This window comes from Aedes albopictus, chromosome 2 (assembly GCF_035046485.1).
Source record: "Aedes albopictus strain Foshan chromosome 2, AalbF5, whole genome shotgun sequence".
Classification (NCBI taxonomy): Eukaryota; Metazoa; Arthropoda; class Insecta; order Diptera; family Culicidae; genus Aedes; species Aedes albopictus.
In genome coordinates, this window is record NC_085137.1 from 125,706,316 (window position 1) to 125,724,418 (window position 18,103).

The window sequence follows — 18,103 nt, forward strand, 5'->3', positions numbered from 1 at the left end:
AGTTTCTCGATAACTGCTTTAGAAGAGCTTTAGGAATTTCTCCTGTAGATTCCGGGAAACTCCAGAATTCATTCAAGAGTTTTTGGAATTGCCCAGAAGTACCACAGTAATCACTCCAGGAGTTTAAGGGAACTCCTGAAGGAGTTGATAGGCAAATCCTCCAGAAGTTTCGTGGGAATTCCTCTACTAGTTACCTGGAAACTCTTTAAATTTCGTTTTTTTTTCGGAAATTCCTTCAGCAGTTTCCCGAGATTTTTTTCCAGAATTCCACGGATATTTCTTCAGGAGATCATTGGGATATTCTCCAGGAGTTTTTCGGACATTCATCCAAGAGTTCTCTGAGAATTCTTGCAGGAGTTCCTCGAGAACTCTTTCAGAAGTTCTTAGGTAACTTCTCCATAAGTTCCCTGAGAACTCTTCCAAAAGTGCCTCATAGATTCCTTCAGAAATTTCTCGGAATTCCTAACGGGTTCCTCGAGAACTCTTACAGAAGTTCCAAAGAAATTCTCTAATTACATTCCAGCAATTTCATTAGAATTCTTCGGGAATTCTTCCATTAGTTCTTTGGAAGTTCATCTAGGAGTTCCGCAAGAATTCCACCAGGAGACCTTGCAGGAGACCCCCGGAAATTCATCCAAGTGATCCCCGGAACTTCCTTCAAGAGATCCCCGGGAATTCCTCCAAGAGATCCCTGGGAATTCCTCCAGGAGTTCCCCGGAAATCCTTCCAGCAGTTCCCCGGAAATCCTTCCAGCAGTTCCCCGGAAATCCTTCTAGCAGTTCCCCGGAAATCCTTCTAGCAGTTCCCCGGAAATCTTTCCAGCAGTTCCCCGAAAATCCTTCCAGCAGTTCCCCGGAAATCCTTCCAGCAGTTCCCCGGAAATCCTTCCAGCAGTTCCCCGGAAATCCTTCCAGCAGTTCCCCGGAAATCCTTCCAGCAGTTCCCCGGAAATCCTTCCAGCAGTTCTCCGGAAATCCTTCAAGCAGTTCCCCGGAAATTCTTCCAGCAGTTCCCCGGAAATCCTTCCAGCAGTTCCCCGGAAACCCTTCCAGCAGTTCCCCGGAAATCCTTCCAGCAGTTCCCCGAAAATCCTTCCAGCAGTTCCCCGGAAATACTTCCAGCGGTTCTCCGGAAATCCTTCAAGCAGTTCCCCGGAAATCCTTCCAGCAGTTCCCCGGAAATCCTTCCAGCAGTTCCCCGGAAACCCTTCCAGCAGTTCCCCGGAAACCCTTCCAACAGTTCCCCGAAAATCCTTCCAGGAGTTCCCCGGGAAATCCTCCAGGAGTTCCCCGGGAAATCCTCCAGGAGTTCCCCGGGAAATCCTCCAGGAGTTCCCCGGGAAATCCTCCAGGAGTTCCCCGGGAAACCCTCCAGGAGTTCCCCGGGAAATCCTCCAGGAGTTCCCCGGGAAATCCTCCAGGAGTTCCCCGGGAAATCCTCCAGGAGTTCCCCGGGAAATCCTCCAGGAGTTCCCCGGGAAATCCTCCAGGAGTTCCCCGGGAAATCCTCCAGGAGTTCCCCGGGAAATCCTCCAGGAGTTCCCCGGGAAATCCTCCAGGAGTTCCCCGGGAAATCCTCCAGGAGTTCCCCGGGAAATCCTCCAGGAGTTCCCCGGGAAATCCTCCAGGAGTTCCCCGGGAAATCCTCCAGGAGTTCCCCGGGAAATCCTCCAGGAGTTCCCCGGGAAATCCTCCAGGAGTTCCCCGGGAAATCCTCCAGGAGTTCCCCGGGAAATCCTCCAGGAGTTCCCCGGGAAATCCTCCAGGAGTTCCCCGGGAAATCCTCCAGGAGTTCCCCGGGAAATCCTCCAGGAGTTCCCCGGGAAATCCTCCAGGAGTTCCCCGGGAAATCCTCCAGGAGTTCCCCGGGAAATCCTCCAGGAGTTCCCCGGGAAATCCTCCAGGAGTTCCCCGGGAAATCCTCCAGGAGTTCCCCGGGAAATCCTCCAGGAGTTCCCCGGGAAATCCTCCAGGAGTTCCCCGGGAAATCCTCCAGGAGTTCCCCGGGAAATCCTCCAGGAGTTCCCCGGGAAATCCTCCAGGAGTTCCCCGGGAAATCCTCCAGGAGTTTCCCGGGAAATCCTCCAGGAGTTCCCCGGGAAATCCTCCAGGAGATTTCCGGGAATTCCTCCAGGAGTTTCTCTAACATTTCCTCGAGAATTCTTAAAGGACATCTACGGGAATTCCTCCAGCAATTCCTCCAAGAGTTTCTCCAGCAATTCCTCTGAGAGTTTCTCCAGCAACTGCTTGGGAGAGCCTTCAGGAGCTCGGGAATTCCTCAAGGAGTTCCCCGAAAACTTCTCTAGGATTCTCTAGGAACTCCTATTGGATTGTCGAGAAACTCTTGGAATAATTTCCGGGAACTTCTGGAGAATTTCCGGAAGAACTCCTAGAGGAGTTCTCGAAAAACTTCTGAGGAAGTCTCAAAGAACTCGTAGAGGAATTCCCGAGGAACTGCTAGAGGAATTCTCGGGAACTCCCGAGGAAGTCCTAGAGGTTTTCTTGAGGAACTCCTAAATGAATTTCCGAAAAACTACCGGAGGAATTTCCGAAAAACTCCCGGAGAAATTCCCCGAAGAATTCCGGCGGAACTCCCGGAGGAGTTCTCGAGGAACTGTTGGTGGAATTTACGCGGAACTTCCTGAGATGTTCCAAAAAAAACTTCTGGAGATTTTCCCGAAGAACTCTTGGAGAAACTTCAGAGGGCCTCATGGGTGAATTCCCGAGGAACTTCTAGATACTGCAGAAGGAATTCTCAAGGAATTGCCAGAGAACTGCAGGAACCCGGAGGAATTCACGGAGGAATTTTTGAGGAACTTCTGGAGATGATCCCATGGTGGAATTTTCGGGGAAATTCTGGAGAAATTCCAGAGGAGATTCTAGAGGTATTTCTTAAAAACTCTTGGAACTCCTGAAGGAATTCCCGATGAAGTCTTGGAGGAACTCCTGCTGGAATTCACAGGGATCACATGGGGGACTTTTCGAGGAACGCCTTGAACAGGGAATTTCTCCAAGAGTTCTCCGGAAATACATTTTCGATTTCTCCGGAAATACCTCAAGAAGTTCCTCGGGAATTCTACCTGGAGTACTTAGGAAATTCTTTGAGGAATTTCTCGGCATTTTTTCCAGGAGTTGCTCGAGCATTCTCCAAAAGTTCCTTCATGAGTTCCTCGAGAATTTCTCCAGCATCCTCGGGAATAACTCCAGGAGTTCTTCAGGATTTCATCGGGAATTCCCCCTTGGGTTACCCGGGGATACATCTAGGGATAGCCTAGGAATTCTTCCAGGAGATCCTGGTTTTCTCCAGGATTACGTCAAGGAGTTCCTACAAGAGTAATTCGAGAGTTCTACCAAGAGTTATTCTGGAATTCTTCCCGTAGTTCTCCTTCAGAAGTTCCTTGGGAATTCTCCCAGAAGTTCCTCGGAAATTTCTTCAGGATTTCTCCGGAAATTCCTCAGGAATTTCTTCAAGAGCTTCTTCCAGAAGTTCCTCAGGAGTTTTTTCAGAAGTTCCCCGGGATTTCTACCAGAAATCCCTCATGAATTCTCCCGGAAGTTCTTCGGGAATCCTTCCAGCAGATCCTCGGAAATTCTTCCAGAAGTTCCTCGGGAATTCTTTCAGAAGTTCCTCGGGAGTTTTTCCAGAAGTTCCTCGGGAGTTCTTCCAGAAGTTCCTTGGGAATAATTTCAAAAGTTCCTTGGAAATTCTTCCAGGAGTTCTTTGAAAGTTTTTCCAGAAGTTCCTTGGGAATTTTTGTAGAAGTTCCTCGGGAATTCTTCAAGAAGTTCCTTGGGAATCCTTCCAGAAATTCCTTGGGAATTCTTCCAGAAGTTCATCGGGAATTCTTCCAGAAGTTCCTCGGGAATTCTTCCAGAAGTGCCTCGGGAATTATTCCAGAAGTTCCTCGGAAATTCTTCCAGAAGTTCCTCGGGAATTCTTCCAGAAGTTCCTCGGGAATTCTTCCAGAAGTTCCTCGGGAATTCTTCCAGAAGTTCCTCGGGAATTCTTCCAGAAGTTCCTCGGGAATTCTTCCAGAAGTTCCTCGGGAATTCTTCCAGAAGTTCCTCGGGAATTCTTCCAGAAGTTCCTCGGGAATTCTTCCAGAAGTTCCTCGGGAATTCTTCCAGAAGTTCCTCGGGAATTCTTCCAGAAGTTCCTCGGGAATTCTTCCAGAAGTTCCTCGGGAATTCTTCCAGAAGTTCCTCGGGAATTCTTCCAGAAGTTCCTCGGGAATTCTTCCAGAAGTTCCTCGGGAATTCTTCCAGAAGTTCCTCGGGAATTCTTCCAGAAGTTCCTCGGGAATTCTTCCAGAAGTTCCTCGGGAATTCTTCCAGAAGTTCCTCGGGAATTCTTCCAGAAGTTCCTCGGGAATTCTTCCAGAAGTTCCTCGGGAATCATTCCAGAAGTTCTTCGGGAATTCTTACAGAAGTTCCTCGGGAATTCTTCCAGAAGTTCCTCGGGAATTCTTCCAGAAGTTCCTCGGGAATTCTTCCAGAAGTTCCTCGGGAATTCTTCCAGAAGTTCCTCGGGAATTCTTCCAGAAGTTCCTCGGGAATTCTTCCAGAAGTTCCTCGGGAATTCTTCCAGAAGTTCCTCGGGAATTCTTCCAGAAGTTCCTCGGGAATTCTTCCAGAAGTTCCTCGGGAATTCTTCCAGAAGTTCCTCGGGAATTCTTCCAGAAGTTCCTCGGGAATTCTTCCAGAAGTTCCTCGGGAATTCTTCCAGAAGTTCCTCGGGAATTCTTCCAGAAGTTCCTCGGGAATTCTTCCAGAAGTTCCTCGGGAATTCTTCCAGAAGTTCCTCTGGAATTCTTCCAGAAGTTCCTCGGGAATTCTTCCAGAAGTTCCTCGGGAATTCTTCCCGAAGTTCCTCGGGAATTCTTCCAGAAGTTCCTCGGGAATTCTTCCAGAAGTTCCTCGGGAATTCTTCCAGAATTTCCTCGGGAATTCTTCCAGAGGTTCCTCGGGAATTCTTCCAGAAGTTCCTCGGGAACTCTTCCAGAAGTTCCTCGGGAATTCTTCCAGAAGTTCCTCGGGAATTCTTCCAGAAGATCCTCGGGAATTCTTCCAGAAGTTTCTCGGGAATTCTTCCAGAAGTTCCTCGGGAATTCTTCCAGAAGTGCCTCGGGAATTCTTCCAGAAGTTCCTCGGGAATTCTTCCAGAAGTTCCTCGTGAATTCTTGCATAAGTTCCTCGGGGATTCTTGCAGCAGTTCCTGGAGAATTTTATAATAAGTTCCTCGGGAATCATTCCAGAAGTTCTTCGGGAATTCTTACAGAAGTTCTTCGGGAATTCTTCAAGAAGTTCCTCGGGAATTCTTCCAGAAGTTCCTCGGGAATTCTTCCAGAAGTTCCTCGGGAATTCTTCCAGAAGTTCCTCGGGAATTCTTCCAGAAGTTCCTCGGGAATTCTTCCAGAAGTTCCTCGGGAATACTTTCAGAAGTTTCTCGGGAATTCTTCCAGAAGTTCCTCGAGAATTCTTCCAGAAGTTCCTCGAGAATTAATCTACAAGTTCCTCGGGAATCTTTCCAGACGTTCTCCGGAAATTGTACTAGAAGTTTCTCGGGAATTCTTCCAGAAGTTCCTCGGGAATCACCACAGGTTCCTCGGGAATTCTTCCAGAAGTTCTTCGGGAATTCTTCCAGAAGTTCCTCGGGAATTCTTCCAGTAGTTCTTCGGGAATTCTTCCAGAAATTCTTCGAGAATTATTCTAGAAGTTCCTCGGGAATCTTTCCAGAAGTTCTCCGGAAATTCTTCCAGAAGTTCTCCGGAAATTCTTCCAGAAGTTCTCCGGAAATTCTTCCAGAAGTTCCTCGGGAATTCTTCCAGAAGTTCCTCGGGAATTCTTCCAGAAGTTCCTCGGGAATTCTTCCAGAAGTTCCTCGGGAATTCTTCCAGAAGTTCCTCGGGAATTCTTCCAGAAGTTCCTCGGGAATTCTTCCAGAAGTTCCTCGGGAATTCTTCCAGAAGTTCCTCGGGGATTCTTCCAGAAGTTCCTCGGGAATTCTTCCAGAAGTTCCTCGGGAATTCTTCCAGAAGTTCCTCGGGAATTCTTCCAGAAGTTCCTCGGGAATTCTTCCAGAAGTTCCTCTGGAATTCTTCCAGAAGTTCCTCGGGAATTCTTCCAGAAGTTCCTCGGGAATTCTTCCCGAAGTTCCTCGGGAATTCTTCCAGAAGTTCCTCGGGAATTCTTCCAGAAGTTCCTCGGGAATTCTTCCAGAAGTTCCTCGGGAATTCTTCCAGAATTTCCTCGGGAATTCTTCCAGAGGTTCCTCGGGAATTCTTCCAGAAGTTCCTCGGGAATTCTTCCAGAAGTTCCTCGGGAATTCTTCCAGAAGTTCCTCGGAAATTCTTCCAGAAGTTCCTCGGAAATTCTTCCAGAAGTTCCTCGGGAATTCTTCCAGAAGTTCCTCGGGAATTCTTCCAGAAGTTCCTCGGGAATTCTTCCAGAAGTGCCTCGGGAATTCTTCCAGAAGTTCCTCGGGAATTCTTCTAGAAGTTCCTCGGGAATTCTTCCAGAAGTTCCTCGGGAATTCTTCCAGAAGTTCCTCGGGAATTCTTCCAGAAGTTTCTGGGGAATTATTCCAGAAGTTCCTCGGGAATTCTTCGAGAAGTTCCTCGGGAATTCTTCGAGAAGTTCCTCGGGTTGATTGATTTATCTTTATTTGAGAGACTTTCACTCGAATTCCTCGGGAATTCTTCCAGAAGTTCCTTGGGAATTCTTCAAGAAGTTCCTTGGGAACTCTTCCAGAAGTTCCTCGGAATTCTTCCAAAAGTTCCTCGGGAATTCTTCCAGAAGTTCCTCGGGAATTCTTCCAGAAGTTCCTCGGGAATTCTTTCAAAGAAAAACTTTCAAAGAACTCCTGGAAGAATTTCCAAGGAACTTTTGAAATTATTCCCGAGGAACTTCTGGAAGAACTCCCGAGGAACTTTTGGAAGAATTCCCGAGGAACTTCTGGAAGAATTCCCGAGGAACCTATTGGTGATTCCCGAGGAACTTCTGGAAGGATTTCCGAGAAACTTCTGGAAGAATTCCCGAGAACTTCTGGAATAATTGCCGAGAAACTTCTAGTAGAATTTCCGGAGAACGTCTGGAAAGATTCCCGAGGAACTTCTAGAATAATTCCCTAAGAACTTCTGAAAGGATTCCCGAGGAACTACTGGAAGACTTCCCGAGGAACTTCTGGAAGACTTCCCGAGGAACTTCTGGAAGAATTCCCGAGGAACTTCTGGAAGAATTCCCGAGGAACTTCTGGAAAAATTCCCGAGGAACTTCTGGAAGAATTCCCGAGGAACTTCTGGAAGAATTCCCGAGGAACTTCTGGAAGAATTCCCGAGGAACTTCTGGAAGAATTCCCGAGGAACTTCTGGAAGAATTCCCGAGGAACTTCTGGAAGAATTCCCGAGGAACTTCTGGAAGAATTCCCGAGGAACTTCTGGAAGAATTCCCGAGGAACTTCTGGAAGAATTCCCGAGGAACTTCAGGAAGAATTCCCGAGGAACTTCTCGAAGAATTCCCGAGGAACTTCTGGAAGAATTCCCGAGGAACTTCTGGAAGAATTCCCGAGGAACTTCTGGAAGAATTCCCGAGAAACTTCTGGAATAATTCCCGAGGAACTTCTGGAAGAATTCCCGAGGAACTTCTGGAAGAATTCCCGAGGAACTTCTGGAAGAATTCCCGAGAAACTTCTAGTAGAATTTCCGGAGAACTTCTGGAAAGATTCCCGAGGAACTTCTAGAATAATTCTCGAAGAATTTCTGGAAGAATTCCCGAAGAACTACTGGAAGAATTCCCGAGGAACTTCTGGAAGAATTCCCGAAGAACTTCTGGAAGAATTCCCGAGGAACCTGTGGTGATTCCCGAGGAACTTCTGGAAGAATTCCCGAGAAACTTCTAGTACAATTTCCGGAGAACGTCTGGAAAGATTTCCGAGGAACTTGTAGATTAATTCTCGAGGAACTTCTGGAAGAATTCTCGAGGAACTTCTGGAAGAATTCCCGAGAAACTTCTGAAAGTATTCCCGAGGAACTTCTGGAAGAATTCCCGAGGAACTTCTGGAAGAATTCCCGAGGAACTTCTGGAAGAATTCCCGAGGAACTTCTGGAAGAATTCCCGAGGAACTTCTGGAAGAATTCCCGAGGAACTTCTGGAAGAATTCCCGAGAAGCTTCTGGAATAATTCCCGAGGAACTTCTGGAAGAATTCCCGAGGAACATCTGGAAGAATTCCCGAGGAACTTCTGGAAGAATTCCCGAGGAACTTCTGGAAGAATTCCCGAGAAACTTCTAGTAGAATTTCCGGAGAACTTCTGGAAAGATTCCCGAGGAACTTCTAGAATAATTCTCGAAGAATTTCTGGAAGAATTCCCGAAGAACTACTGGAAGAATTCCCGAGGAACTTCTGGAAGAATTCCCGAAGAACTTCTGGAAGAATTCCCGAGGAACCTGTGGTGATTCCCGAGGAACTTCTGGAAGAATTCCCGAGAAACTTCTAGTACAATTTCCGGAGAACGTCTGGAAAGATTCCCGAGGAACTTGTAGATTAATTCTCGAGGAACTTCTGGAAGAATTCTCGAGGAACTTCTGGAAGAATTCCCGAGAAACTTCTGAAAGTATTCCCGAGGAACTTCTGGAAGAATTCCCGAGGAACTTCTGGAAGAATTCCCGAGGAACTTCTGGAAGAATTCCCGAGAAACTTCTGAAAGTATTCCCGAGGAACTTCTGGAAGAATTCCCGAGGAACTTCTGGAAGAATTCCCGAGGAACTTCTGGAAGAATTCCCGAGGAACTTCTGGAAGAATTCCCGAGGAACTTCTGGAAGAATTCCCGAGGAACTTCTGGAAGAATTCCCGAGGAACTTCTGGAAGAATTCCCGAGGAACTTCTGGAAGAATTCCCGAGGAACTTCTGGAAGAATTCCTGAGGAACTTCTCGAAGAATTCCCGAGAACTTCTCGAAGAATTCCCGAGGAACTTTTGGAAGAATTCCCGAGGAACTTCTGGAAGAATTCCCGAGGAACTTCTTGAAGAATTCCCGAAGAACTTCTGTAAGAATTCCCGAAGAACTTCTGGAATGATTCCCGAGGAACTTATTATAAAATTCTCCAGGAACTGCTGCAAGAATCCCCGAGGAACTTATGCAAGAATTCACGAGGAACTTCTGGAAGAATTCCCGAGGATCTTCTGGAAGGATTCCCGAGGAACTTCTGGAAGAATTCCCGAGGAACTTCTGGATGAATTACTGAGGAACTTCTAGAATAATTCCCGAGGAACTTCTGGAAGAATTCCCGCGGAACTTCTGGAAAAATTCCCGCGGAACTTCTGGAAGAATTCCCCAGGAACTTCTGGAAGAATTCCCCAGGAACTTCTGGAAGAATTCCCCAGGAACTTCTGGAAGAATTCCCCAGGAACTTCTGGAAGAATTCCCCAGGAACTTCTGGAAGAATTCCCCAGGAACTTCTGGAAGAATTCCCCAGGAACTTCTGGAAGAATTCCCCAGGAACTTCTGGAAGAATTCCCCAGGAACTTCTGGAATAATTCCCGAGGAACTTCTGGAAGAATTCCCGAGGAACTTCTGGAAGAATTCCCGAGGAACTTCTGGAAGAATGCCCGAATAACTTCTGTAAGAATTCCCGAAGAACTTCTGGAATGATTCCCGAGGAACTTATTATAAAATTCTCCAGGAACTTCTGCAAGAATCCCCGAGGAACTTATGCAAGAATTCACGAGGAAATTCTGGAAGAATTCCCGAGGATCTTCTGGAAGGATTCCCGAGGAACTTCTGGGAGAATTTATGAGGAATTTCTGGTAGAAATCCCGAGGAACTTCTGGAAAAACTCCCGAGGAACTTCTGGAAGAAGCTCTTGAAGAAATTCTTGAGGAATTTGCGGAGAAATCCTGGAGAAATTTCCGAGGAACTCCTGAGAAACCCCTATGGAATCGCTGGAGAAATTGCCGAGGAACTCCTGAAGAAAGTCCTGGAGGAGTTCCCGTTGAATCACTGAATAAATTCCCGAAAAACTCCTGGATCAATTCTTGATAAACTCCTGGAGCGATTTTCGAGGAACACCTTGAGAATTCCCGAGGAAGTTCTCGAAGTATTCAAGAGGAACTCCTGGAGAAATTGCCGAGGAACTCCTTCAGACATTTTCCTGGAGGAATTCCTCCGGAACTCGTAGAGGAACTTAGGGAGAAATTCCAGCTAGAATCTTATAACCTGGTAGAAAGCCTGATCCTGGTCTAAGTTTAGTCCCGGAGGAATGTCCATAAAAATGCTGAATGAATTTCTAAAGAACTTCTGGAGGAATTTCCAGAAATTCCTGGATGGAATATCCGATGCAAATATGAAGGAATTACCAGGAAAACTATTGTAAAATTCCCAGTTAAGTCTTGGAGGGAGTTTAACATAAATGCTGGAGGATTTTTTGCAAAACTCTTGTAGAGATTCCCGTTAAATTCCTGGAGGAATTTCTGGAGAAAATTTTCTAGAAAATTCCGAAAGAATTCCCGTTAAATTCCTGGAGAGAATTTTCTAGATTTCTAGAAAATTCCGGAGGAATTCCCGCGGAACAGCTGGAGAGGTTTCTTAAGAACCCGACAATTTCCGGAGAAATTCTGGAGGATTTACCGAGGAACTCTTGTAGGAATACTCCTAGGAATTTCTGAGGAAATCTCGGAGGAATTCCTGAGGATTTGCAGGAGAAATTTCTGAAGAATTCCCAACGAATTCTCAGAGGAATTCTCGAGGAACTTACGGAGGAATTCCCAAAGAACTCGCGGAGGAATTTCTGAAAAAGTCTGGGAGGAATTCCATCAGGAGAAATTTCCGAATAAGTCCCGGATCAATTTCAGAAGAAGTCTCGGAGGAACTCCTTGAGGACTCCACAAGAAACTCTTGAAGGAATTCCAGAGGAACTCCTGGAGGAATTTTCGAAGAACTTCCGGAGAAATTCCTGAAGAATTTCCGAGGAATTTTCGAAGAAGTCTCGGAGGAATTTCCGAATAATTCTCGGAGGAATTCCCGGGGAAATCCCAGAGGAATTTCTGAGGAACCCCCGGAGGAATTCCAAAGAAACTCCCGAAAAATTTCCCGCAGAACCTTCGGAGGAATTCCCGGAGGGATTTCCGATGAACTCCCGAAGGAATTTCCTAGGATCTCTTGGCGAAATGCTCGAGAAACTTTTGGCGAAATTTCTGGGGAACTACTGGAGGAATTCCTGAGTAACTCTGGGAGGGATTCCCGAGGAACTCCAGTAGAAACACCTGGAGGAACAAAAAGAAAATCGCGTTAAGTACTGTTCCTTTGAATTCCACTAAGAATTTGCATCCTTTGACAGATACGTATTTCGACCTCAACTGTAAGGTCGTCTTCAGTGTCTTGTACTTGACTCAAAGGAACAGTACTTAACGCGATTTTCTTTTACTTGCAGATATTCCCCTAACAAGCCCAGGTTAATCATCATCAACCTGGAGGAATTTTGAGGAAGTCCTGGATGGCTTTCTGAGGAACTTCAGGAGAAATTGCCAAGGAATGGCCGGGGAAATATTGGAGGAATTCCCATGAAACTGCCGGTAAGATTTCCGAGGAACTGCTTGAGGAATTTCCGAAGAACTCCAGGAGAAATTCCTGAGAAACTCTTGGGGGAGTTCTTGAAGAAATTTTCCACAAATTCTGAATTGAATTCTTGTTCATCCTCTAAAAAAAATCTCATGTCACTTCTGGAAATATTCCTGGGGAACCCATGGAAAGATTTATTTGGAACTGCTGCAGGAATTGTCATAAAACTCCAGGAAGTATTCCTGAGGAACCTCAGGAGCGTTTTCCAGATACCTTGTGATTGAAAAAAATTTGCGAGGACCTCCTGGAGGCGATTTCTGAGAAACTCCTGGATGAATTTCCGGGGAACAGCCGGGAGGATTTCGCGGGGAACTTATGAAGGAATAGTCGGAGATCCTAGATCCTAGAATTACTTTGGAACTTCTCGGAGAATTTCAAGGAAAATCCCGGAGGAATATCTAAGAAAATGCTGTATAAATTTCAGAGGAACTCTCGGGGTAATTTCCACATAATTACTGTTGGGAATTTTCGATGAAATTATAGAGAATAACCTGGGATTTTTTTCCGGGGAACTTCTACAATTCGTAGGAAAAGCTGGCAATAATTCCCTTGGAAATAATAAATAAATTTCCAGGGCAATCCTGAAGGATTTCCCATTAAAAGCTTATGTACTGGCAATAATACAGTTTGGTTATGTTGTCGCGGAATTGTAATTAAAAATGAAAAATAAGTGTCAATGTTTTAAATTTCCTAGTAGCTCCTGTAGGAATTGCCGGTGGATTTCCTGACATAAATTCCTTGAGAATCTTATAGTGAATTTTCGGAGTAATTCATAATATAATCCTGGGCATTCTCATATAAAAGCTGGAAGAATTCCCGATGTTCTCCCGTAACTCCTAAAGGGAATCATGTGGAGCTGCTGGAGTAGATCTCAAATAATTGCTGCAGGGATTTTCTGGAAGGAATCCCGAGGTGTTTCTGCATGCTAGATTGATTCCCGGGGAAATACAGAATTTGCTGTTGCGATCGTTTCGCGATGAACCAACTGAGTTATCACCCTGCAATTGCTGATGCTTCTCAAAGAAACTGCGGAGAAAAACTGCACATAATTCAAACAAACTGCTGCGACCGCATCTGGAGGAACTCCTGTGGAGCTTCTGGGAGTATTCTTGGCTGCTGTAAGAACTTCTGAATAAATGCGGGATGTATTCCTGGGGAAATCTGGAAAGCATTCTAGAAGAAATGCTGCAGCTGCTGCTACGGTTATTTTCAGCTAGTTGTTCCAGGTTTCTCGATGTCTCAAACTTGGTTCCAAATGCCTTGCCACCTTGGAATTGTAAGTTTCCCAAAGGAAACGGCGAAAGCTGGGAAAGGAACTCCAAAAGAAACATTTTTATTTTAACTACCGATGGAATCCACCGAGTCCAACTTTTTTTCGTTTTTTTTTTTTCAAAATTTTTTGTTTTGGTTGCATGCGACTTGACGTTTCGCAACATAAAATATCGCCCAGCGCTATGTTGGCCGGGTTGCCAACCACAACTTTTCGGGTTTATATTACGAAACGAACTTGATATACGCTATATCACGTTCCGTTCTTAATATAGGATGACAACTGATTTGTATGGTATATCAAGTAATATAGAACTTGATATAGCCTCTATATCAAGAATCGCTCTATATTACTTGATATAGAGCGCAGTGTGAACATAGCATTATATGGAATGATGGGAATTGGTTGTTTTGATCGATAAACTCTAAGTAAAAACAACGAAATATAACTTTGGAATAAGTAAATGCTCAGTTTAAAAATCAACCATGCGTTTTATTGTTGTAAACAAGCCTCATTTTTCTGCGTGCGGTGTTGAGATAATTCCATATTCTGAATCTGCTTGCAAAACTGAGCCGAAATCCAAATTTTCATGAATTTTGGTGCCCGGGAACATATTTTAAAATCAATTTAAAGTTTGTATGCAGGGATGCCACATATACAGATTTTTCTGTAACCATGCAGATTTTCTCGCAGCTTTTCATACAGAATTCTGTATACCAATAATTACAGATTTTTGGAAATCATACAGATTATACAGATTTTTCTGAAACTTACAGAATTTCAAACAGATTTTCCGTGAAATCTTACAGATTTCATACAGATTTTTGGCAAAACATGATGATACAGATTATAAAGATTTTTGGAAGGCAGTATACAGATTTAAATGTGGCAACACTGTTTGTATGGGAGCGATTTGTCGAATCACCCCTCGTCGCATTTTGTGTTGGGTGGAGCTGTCAAACAGTTACCCAGCTGTCAAAAGGTGATTTTGAAAAATCTCTTTGAAATTGATTTTAGGTACCAAAATAATGTTCTAAAAATCTGCAAAAAAATCATAGTGGCTCAGAAAAAGGTGCTCTTTCGTATAAAATCAAAAAATCGATACATTTTTCTTAATTTAAAAACCCAATTGGCTTCTTTAGCGGTGTTGAGATAAATACATATTCAGAATCTGCATGCAAAACTGAGCCGAAATCCAAATTTTCATGAATTTCGGTGCTCGGGAACCTATTTTAAAATCAGTTTGAAGCTAGGGGCAAGACACTGTGCAAACGAGAGTAACTCTGAGAAATTCTGAGTAACTCTTTTCACCAATGATCGACGAAATTTGTTGAAAAACACCCCTAAAACTGCAAGAAAGGCGACATATCGGGCAATATTGTTTTGATTTTGCGATGAATCAGGCAACACCCAAGCAAAAACGGGAGCAATCCGGAGGAATTCTGAGCAACTCTGTGAAGGAAAATGTACTCTCCAGCACAGTGTCTTGCCCCAAGGTTTGAAGTTTGTATGGGAGCGATTTGTCGAATCACCCCTCGTCGCATTTTGTACTGGGCGGAGCTGTCAAGCAGTTGCTCAGCTGTCAAAAGGTGATTTCGAAAAATCTATTTGAAATTGATTTTAGCTACCAAAATAAAGTTTAAAAAATCTGAAAAAAATCATAGTGGTTCAGAAAAAGGCCCACACCGCTCAAACGTCAAATTTCGTGTGAGAGTAAGCAGGCCAGCAGAAATTCGTGCAGTGGACCATACGTGAAACCTAACGCCGGACGTAGTGCGCTGGGCAGCGGATCTGGCCCTCTTTCCAACGCACTTTGCCCGACGTACGTCCGACGCACGGTTTGGAAGAAAAAATCGATTTTCGCGTGTCAAAAATTCCGATTTTGAACTGACTGCACGTGAACAATAGAGATAAGTGACATTTCAACACACGAACACTAGCGCAAATTTTTCCTCACACAAAAGTGCACGCCGATTGAAAAGCTACTCAGATTGCATATGCAAATATTACCCAATCGATTTGGGTAAAACGGGTATTGCGCAGTTCCCACCCCACTGGACCCCTTTTGCAGTTAGTGTAAGTGCGGGATCGTGAATACTGCGGTAAAATAGAAAAAATCCAACGGGGTTGCGGTGGTTTCGACCGCCGCAGTCGTTCCGCAAACGTCAAAAGTGCTCGGTTCACGCTAAAAAGCTCTCACTCACTTGGTTGCCATCAAATTAAAAAATAATGAAAATTGTTTCATTTATGGTTTATGTAATCGCAATTGCTGCCACAACATGTAACTTATTTCTAAACTATATTAGGTGTAGTTTTAACACTTTAGTATGCAGCTGTACGCCATTAAACACAATTGAGATTTTCAATTATTTATTTTTGTTTCAAGGTTGTGTGCATACTTTTTGAAGTGTGCAGCAGTTTGACGTTTGCGGAACAGGTCTTCTTTGTCTTCTTCACTCCGCCAGGTTGGAAGATTTCTCTGGATAAGCAATATTGCTTATCCAGAGAAATCTTCCCAAGGAGAATACATTTTACTAAGGTGGCGCAGATAAACATTGCAAACCACTGGTTGTCTCTTCCACTCTTCTGGTGTTCTTATGCAACTAAAATAGTGACGTCACTATTTCAGTTCCATAAGAACACTAGCAGAATGGAAGAGACAACCAGTGGTTTGCAATGTTTATCTGCGCCACCTTATGTCGTTTTCGTTTTTGCGGTGGAGCTACACCGGTGTAGCACTTTTGCACCGAAAATGTTCGTTTTTGATTTTCGTGCTACACCGGTGCAGCACTTTTTCTGCACCGCGCATGATAGTGTAGCACTCAAAAAATCGGGAGTGTAGCTGGTGCACACCGTGTCCACCAATCAGCGTTTGCAAAGTTGTCAATATTTTGGTGTTTATACACGCACACCAATGCAACTGCACCGAAAATGTTCGTTTATTCTGCAAAAAGTGTAGCACGAAGCGGTGTAGCACCGCCGCAAAAACGAAAACGACATTAGTAAAATGTATTCTCCTTGAAATCTTCCAACCTGGCGGAGTGAAGAAGACAAAGAAGACCTGTTCCGCAAACGTTGAACTGCTGCACACTTCAAAAAGTATGCACACAACCTTGAAACAAAAATAAATAGTTGAGAATCTAAATTATGTTTAATGGCGTACAGCTGCATACTAAAGTGCTAAAACTACACCTAATATAGTTTAGAAATAAGTTACATGTTGTGGCAGCAATTGCGATTACATAAACCATAAATGAAACAATTGAGTTGTCCAAAATAAGTCTCACGAAACCTACTGCAAGCCTATCCATATACGTGAGAACAAAAGATGTTTACAAAGTTCTTACAGATAGATTAACACGGGAAATCTGAACACAAACCACTACCACATAGGAATTTGGATTGGTCAATTTTCATTATTTTTGAATTTTATGGCAACCAAGTGAGTGAGAGCTTTTTAGCGTGAATCGAGCACTTTTGACGTTTGCGGAACGACTGCGGCGGTCGAAACCACCGCAACCCCGTTGGATTTTTTTCTATTTTACCGCAGTAAAACTGCGATTTTGCATCGAATCGTTTCGGTGTCTTCTGCGCACTTGTAATGCACTTGTGGCTTCTTGTGGCACTTGTGGCTTCGTGGCCGTGCGGCTAGAGGCGTCAGTCATCTAGACGTTTCGTAATGCTCGGAGTGTGGGTTCGATTCCCGCTCCAGTCGGGGAAAACTTTTCGTCAAACGGAAAATTCTCCACTGGGCCACTGGGTGTTATGTGTGTTGTCCGTTGTCATATGTTACACACTATTTTTGTTTCGCTGGAAACCAGCAATATTTTGCTGGTTTTTGACATGCTGTAAAACCAGTAATCCAACCAGCAAAATATTTTTGCTGAGTTTTCGGCAACGCGTTTTGACAGCTTATTTTGCTGGTGGTTCAGCAATTTTGTCCGAGGTGGAGTCCGGTCGGATTTTTTTTCATTTTTCTTTTCAATTGAAACAAACATTGATGAAAAATCTTGAGAAAATGTACTTTATAACTAGAATTCCGATATCCAGTGGTAAAAAATAGAAAGATGACTCATCGAAGAAGTGACACATTGAATTTAAATGATAAATGTGTAGTAGTTCCGAACCCCTTTTATAGATCAAACGAAACTCGTCAAACCCATTGGGCTAAATACAGCTGTCAAAAATAAAACGCAGCGACCGTGCGTCAAACCGATTCCGTTGTAGGTCCGCTGAGGCGGAAGTCAGGAGGAGAAAGCAGTGCCCGCATCATCCTCGATACGTCCGTCGCCGAATAAAGACGTGTGTTGTTACCAAAAATCGTTTTAAGCGTGCGCGATCCGAAAACCGACCACAACTTTTCAGAAGTGGGATCAGGCCTAGTCCGAAACTATTACGCGAAGTGGCTGACCTGAAAAGTGCGGAATATTGTGTTTGTGAGTATCGAGGCGTCGGGTAGGAAAAACCCGGATTCGAGCGTCAAAACGAATCCATCAAGACCGATCGAAAACCGCGTGTGCCGACCAGCCAAGCGACCAGCGAAACGGGTGGCATAGGTCTAGCCCCGTCCGGAGACAGCGAAGGTGAATCCCGTAGTGAGCGAGCGATAATGCCACGGCGCAAGGGAAGCCGAAAATCGGTAGGAGCAGACCAGGACAAGGAGGAGGACGACGAAAATGAGGAAGAGGACGGCGAGGACGAGTTGCCTGCGGCCGGTGGTGAGCGATATTTCCACCCGGAGGAACTAAAGCAACTGATTCCGCTGTTCAAGGAGGGAAGTGGAGTGTCGGATTGGCTACAAACTATCGATCACTATCGTGTGCTGTATTCGTGGTCGTCGAAAACTACACTGTTGTATGCATCCTGTCGTCTTTCGGGAGCAGCATACCAGTGGTATCTCGGGGAGCGTCCGACTATTCCTGCCTGGAATGACTTCAAAGCGAAGATTTGTGTGGCTTTTCCGGAGCACGAAGACGAAGCCGATGTTCATCGAAGGCTGGCGAAGTGCGTGAAGGATGGAAGGGAGTCCTATGACAACTACGTGTTTAGGATGAATGCCATCGGGCAGAAGGGAAAGCTGAGCAACTCGGCGATCATCAAATACGTCATCAGCGGCCTGTCGTACGATCCGCTGTATGGATGCATCGCCACTCGGAAGTACGAAACCATCTACGAACTTCTCGAGCACATCCGATACTGCGAGTCAAATCAGGAGATGTGCA